Source organism: Lycium barbarum, chromosome 5 (genome assembly GCF_019175385.1).
Source record: "Lycium barbarum isolate Lr01 chromosome 5, ASM1917538v2, whole genome shotgun sequence".
NCBI lineage: Eukaryota > Viridiplantae > Streptophyta > Magnoliopsida > Solanales > Solanaceae > Lycium > Lycium barbarum.
The window spans coordinates 91,772,190-91,778,575 of NC_083341.1; the positions used below are offsets into that span (position 1 = coordinate 91,772,190).

At 36.7% G+C, this 6,386-nt stretch overlaps 1 long non-coding RNA gene across 1 annotated transcript; it reads left to right on the forward strand.

Moving 5' to 3' along the window:
* The first annotated feature begins 537 nt into the window (after positions 1-537).
* Positions 538-2,060, forward strand: LOC132642561 (uncharacterized). The gene is made up of 2 exons (XR_009583236.1): positions 538-1,037; positions 1,742-2,060. It is a non-coding gene; the product is annotated as an uncharacterized LOC132642561 (long non-coding RNA).
* Positions 2,061-6,386: the final 4,326 nt, after the last annotated feature.

Consider the following 6,386-nt stretch of genomic DNA (forward strand, 5'->3'; position numbering starts at 1 on the left):
AACTAGATGTGCATCTGTTCTGAATAGAAACCAAGTTCCTTTATAAGTAAGAACCTGTTTCTTTACAATTTTTCCCTAACTTTAGCTCATGAAGACTTTATGTAGCTTCTTTTTAGGACTAGTTCCTTTATCATTGATACAATATGTGCCATATGAATGGATGAACTGCAAATTATGAACCGCATAAGTTGCTATTTTATTTTTTCCCTTTTGGAATTATCAAAAAGCAAATGTTTGCTAATTTGACAAAGATACAACAGTATATAAATTGACATAGCAAGGAACAAAATGATTATCTAAAGGATCACTTTATTAATGCATCACTAAATTCATAATGACTCTTTCCAAATATATAATTACATTAGTGTTCTCGTTTCTGCAACAAATTTAGAAGTAATACTAACAAAAGGGACTATATTAATAGTAGAGGACAACATGACTTTGACAGGACAACGGAAAGGACTAAAACTCGGAACTAGGTTCTTTTCTGGTGGAGGATGCGAAGAAAGCCATGAAATTTTCAATTCTTTCAATTGAAGTCCTATGCTATGTCACAAGCCCAGTTGTTAAATTTGCAATTTCAGTTCTTAGAACTTTATTCTCTACTTTCACTTTCTCTTTTGTCTTTCTTTTTATTTTTTGCAAGTTCCACCAATAGGATTTCTTGGAAAGGAAATCATAATCAGCACGTGTCTTCTTCTTTCTTTTGATGGCTATCCTATTTATTATTTTACGACTAGGACTCTTAGTAGAGGAATTGGGTTTTTCTATCCCTTGGGGGAGTATTTTTCTTTTAGTTGCATTTGAGGTCTTGTGTCAATTTCTCATTTCTTGAAGGTTCAACTTCTGCCTCTATTATCCACCTTTTCCCCTTCATGTGCCTTTTTATCAATGTTTTCCTTCACCATCAATAAATTCTACAGTAACTGATTCATCATGTACCCCATACTTTGTTGTTCCCATTTTGCTATCCTGAAGAACTTCAACAATTGCAACAAGAAAATTTCTCTTCGTTCTCTTGATCATAGATGCATATGGTATAGATTGACTTTTCCTTGCTATGTGCCTTTGTTTGGTCTTCTGGGGCGAATCTTTTCTTGTTGCTATTTTTAGTTCTATCTTTTCTGTGACAGCGAGCTCCCTTTAAGGCTGATGTTTCTCAATTGTGGTCAATCATTTGGGTTTTTTTTAGGAAATTGACTCAAACTTTCTTTATCTGTATTATTTCAATTTCTTCTTCCACAATAACCCTTCTTCATACCCTTCAGAGTTATCATCTTCACTTTCATCCATCCTATTTAATATGTCTCTCAATTTATCTATGTATAAACCAGTTTTGTTTGTATCACTCTCCTTCCCTTTAATTTTTTCCTCCATCAAACCAATTCCCTGACTTCTCTTTTGAACTTCTTCTCCACCAGCTTGATTACGCCCTAAGACAAGAGTAGGACATAGAAGCATATTTAGTTACAAGTAGGAGCGAGTCTACCCTGCAAAGCGGCTTCTCTCTTATCCCCAGCATCTGTACCCCGATTGACCTCTCAAAAATTTCATAAAAAGATATTTCTAGAGATATACTACTATAGCTAACCTATATGGATCGTAAGGATAAAAAAGTGTCTGGAAATCACTTTTCTAGGTCTCCTTACCCTTTTCTTTATGTTGAGTGGCATCCCTTTCCTCATTTCTTGCTCCTCTTGAGTTTCAGTTTTTCTTGACTAAACTTGAGGTTTTGTTGTAGGTTGATTTGTTGAGACAGTTCGTGATTTATTCTGTGGTGGTTTTGGTAAGCAATTGTGAAGTTGGCATTGTCGAGCCTTTTCAATTAGAAGATGGAGTTTCTTGATTTTAGAGGGTTTCCTTGCCTAAATGTTTTAGAAGAGATGTGAATGAGAGAATATCGAAGAGGCTGAGTATTTAAAGGGTGATTTGAATATGAAATAGACTATGATTTGATAGTTTGAGTATAATTAAGAAGATTTCAAATCTTGTTCCCCCCGCCCCCTTGATAATTTGAACATTGGATGATTAAGAGGGTTTTATGGTGGCTTGTGATTTTATGAATTTTGAAAGATGCCTTAGACTTCTTAGAGGACCTATTTTTTAGGTTGTATACATAGAGGACTAGTTTCCTGACACACGATAGAATAGACACAACTTCAGTACCATACATTTGGAGAAGCATGCATACTTGAAAATCATAAGAACCAGGTGCTTTTGCTATAATCCCTTGATATGTCCTTGATTTTGTGAGATCAGCTATTCTATTTGTTTTGTGTCATTGAGTACTTATTTATTTTCTTCATGTCTTTAGTAATCCTTGGAGTCCCACCTATCGTTTCATTTCACTCTTACTTTGTTACCCTATACTCTTACCCTTAACCTTATCTCCACCATCATCACCTGTCATGCATACACCTCCTTATATGTTATGAATTCTACTTCCTCCATAGAAGTTTTTTCTAATATGTGTTAAGGATGCTCCAAATCATTTTATAAATCATATCCCATTAATTGGTGAACACCTTATATGTCATTTTGGTACAAAATATCCAACACATTCTCAACTTCAAACTGACCCACATGTTTGATTTTAACTATCAAGCACCAATGATGTTATATTGTTTGACTTTCTTTGTACATCTTGGGGATGAATCAAATCACTTTCATAGAAAAGGTACTATTTTTTTATGGCCAACTAGAATACTCCATTTCTAAAATATCATGGAGTGCACCATAATAATTGACATCCCCTTCTTGGTTGCCATCACCCCTTCAACCTAGACTCTGCTGTTATTACTTTTCTTATTCTTAGAGCATTCTTCGATATGAAATTTTAAACTATTTACATAATATTTGGACATCATCATGACCCTACAAGGTCCCCAATCTACATCCTTCAAAAATTGTCCAGTTACATCATTATCTGAATTATAGACCTATGTACTGTTAAAAAATAGAAAGTTAGCAGCAATATGTGCATATTGTATAATTATGTTAACTTTATAAAGATATTGTAAGATTTTCAATCTTTAAATCGCGTTGTAAATCTTTTTTCCGAAATACCCTTCTATTACTTTATTATGACATTTATGACATGAGGGGATGGGTGGTGAAATTCCCAAGGCAATCAGGTGAGTATCAGATTAGATTGAGAAAATTTGGATGTTCTTAAGTTAAGAAAATGAAAAAGTTTGACTAAAGTCAACATCCAGGGTAAATGGGACCATATTAGAGTTTTCTGATTTCAGTAATATTGAAATGTGATTTATGACTTAGTTAAGTAGTTGGTTCGGCTCCTGAGGGTCTCGGGTATGATTTGGACCTTAGGTTGAGAATTGGTTAAGTTTAAAGGTTAGAGTTTATCACAATCAACATCGAGTCAAAGCGACCCTGTTTCAATATGACCGAAATGTATATTTGGTTTGTGTCCGGGATGTTCCAAACGAGTTTTGAGTGTCAAAATGAAGTTCTGAACGTAGCATGGTTTTTCTCTTTTACTGGTGCATAGATCCTCCTTCGCGAACGCGGGAGGAGGATCACGATCGTGAAACCTGGGGAGGTTGGCTTCCGCGATCGCGTAGAGTAATGCGTGGGTCGGGTCGTCGCATTAGTTCACGAGCCCGGACTTGGTCTCGCGATCGCGAAGACTTAATGTAGCTGACCAGTGTTTTGAGTTTCCACTTCTAAGTTCATTTTCCCATTTTCATATCTTGAGTTCTTGAGTTCAGTTTGAGGTGATTTCAAAGGCTACATGCACAATTTAGCTCGAGATAAGATTCTAGCTCTCATTTTTATCCCATTAATTTGGAGTTTAATCCATGATTTGGGTGGAGGGAAATGGAGGTTTTATCCTAAGGTTAAGATTATATTTTTTTTTGTAATTGGAAGTCGATTTGTGGATAGTTTTCATTGATTTTATTGATTTAGACTAATTAAATTATGGGTAACCGATTGTTCAATAAAATTTTAATTTTACCCTTGAGGGATCGAGTATGCATTTTTGGGCTTGGGATATGCGTATCGCAATATGGGTGTCTGTGGACTCATTATCTTAGGTAGCATGCGTATATGATAGAATGAGAATAATCCAAGGCTTTGAGGAAAGAAACGACAATTTCTGGAGGTTCGTGAAACGTTTGCTTGGAAATTGAGGTATGTTAAGACTTCTGAATTTGCTTGAAGGGCATTTTTAATAAAAGATAATAAAACTAGTTTAGTAATAAGGGGTAAAGGTGTAACATAGGGTCTCATATCTATGATGTGACAACCATTTGTACGAGTATCGGTGCCATGATATGGGTAGTAGTGTACTGTGTAGTTATGGGTCATGGCCCAAGAATGCCAAAGCATGTGGGCATCAGTTGTTATGTGCTACTTTCTTATACTTGACTGTTAATTGTGTTTGGGCATTCCAAAGAACCTCGTACACACATGATAGACATATTCGTAACTTACTTGAATTAGTTGGCTATGAAGTCTGGATTATTGATAAACTTACCTAAACACGTTGGCTATTAAGTTTCAATTGTTGATGAACTTACTTGAACTTGTTGGCTATTGCGTCCGAATTTAAGATATTTATTCTCTTATTTGTTGTATCATGCATTTACATATGGTTAGCTCGGGTTGCATGCCTGCAAAAAATTGTATTATATTTTATGGTATTCAGCCTCTTAAGGTCTGAAAAATGATCTTTAGCCTCTTAAGGTTTGGACCCGATGTGATATGAAGGATCTGGTATTCCGGGTGGTATATGAACTTAGCATCTCCCATTGGTCACACCTTCCATACAACCCTATGGAATTCCGTGTGCATACGAGGCATACTGCATTGCATTGCATTATAGTTTTCCTCATTTGACTATTTGTTATGGTTCCTACCTGGCTACTTGGATTTATTCCATAGCGATTTTCATGATTTTGTAAACGCATTTCATGCATGACATTACGGTTGGCTGGGGTGGCACGTCTGCAACGGGTTGCATATTTATCATATGAAGTTATCTCTACCTGATCTTATTAAGATGTTTGGACTAGTTACAAAATTCTTGGGAAGAACCAGACTCATTTGCTGCCACGACCCATTTTAGGACCGAGCGGGCACCTACCTTTCCCACCTCGGTAGGCGAACCCTCTATCGAATAACATACCATTTGAACAAGGACAATCATTCTCACTAGAAGATATTTGGCAGTAATAGCGGAACATCATAATATATATTTAATAAGCTCAAGTGTTCATATGATTACAACAAATACATGATTACAGACTCAATCCATTTTCCCATGACCTGGTCTAGACTAGTATAGGAGCGACTAAATGAATTTTGATTTCCACTAAGTTCTATGATTCCATCTCTATCCCAAAATGAAGTGGGAGGAGACCTTCTAGATAGGCACCGCGTATTTTCACACACATCACAATCAACCACCTGAAACAATCTACACCACCAAAAAGGGTGTAGCAAGTGTAATATCAGTACAATCCACGCGTACTGAGTAAGTATCATAGGCCGACAATAGTTAGAAAAACATATCAGTAAAAGAATTCGCAGATAAACATGATAACAACCCAATCAATTCATACGTCTATCTTTCACACACTATACATTAATACCTTTTCATTATTAACTTCACCCCAATAATCACTAGTCAATCTCACAACAATCTTGCAACAATCTCATAACTCACATATCATTAAATCGTTCGTTCTAGTGCAAGGAGTCAACTCCTCATTATAACACCTTTTACCCTACATCACTTAGAAACTGTCACAGCCCAACCGGAGGGGTATGATGGACACCCAGAAGCTGACCTCCTAGATGCCACAAAGCATACATAACATACCTGTTCATGCTCATTTTGGGCCACCTGAGGGCGTTCACAACATGATCTGCTGACTGATAGATATCATAAACCGGAGGGTCACAACCCTCAAAATATATATATACATGCATCACTAAACTGAACCGGGGTACAAGCCGACAAAGCTACCCGATAAAACTATGTAACCAAATATGTGCTGAGCGGGCCACACTGCCTGACTGAATATAAGCAGCCTCTACTGACATACTGGACATGCTATGGATGGGACAGGGCCCCTACCCTACCCATATACATGAAAACATATATCCGGTCTAGACGCAAACTCCGACAAGAGTGGAGTGCTCCGCTATCCAGCTGAAGAAGCAGCCTAAGGATACAATCTATCTTCCTGGCTATCTAAACCTACGGGCATGGCAGTAATAGCGGAACATCATAATATATATTTAATAAGCTCAAGTGTTCATATGATTAAAACAAATACATGATTACAGACTCAATCCATTTTCCCATGACCTGGTCTAGACTAGTATAGGAGCGACTAAATGAATTTTGATTTCCA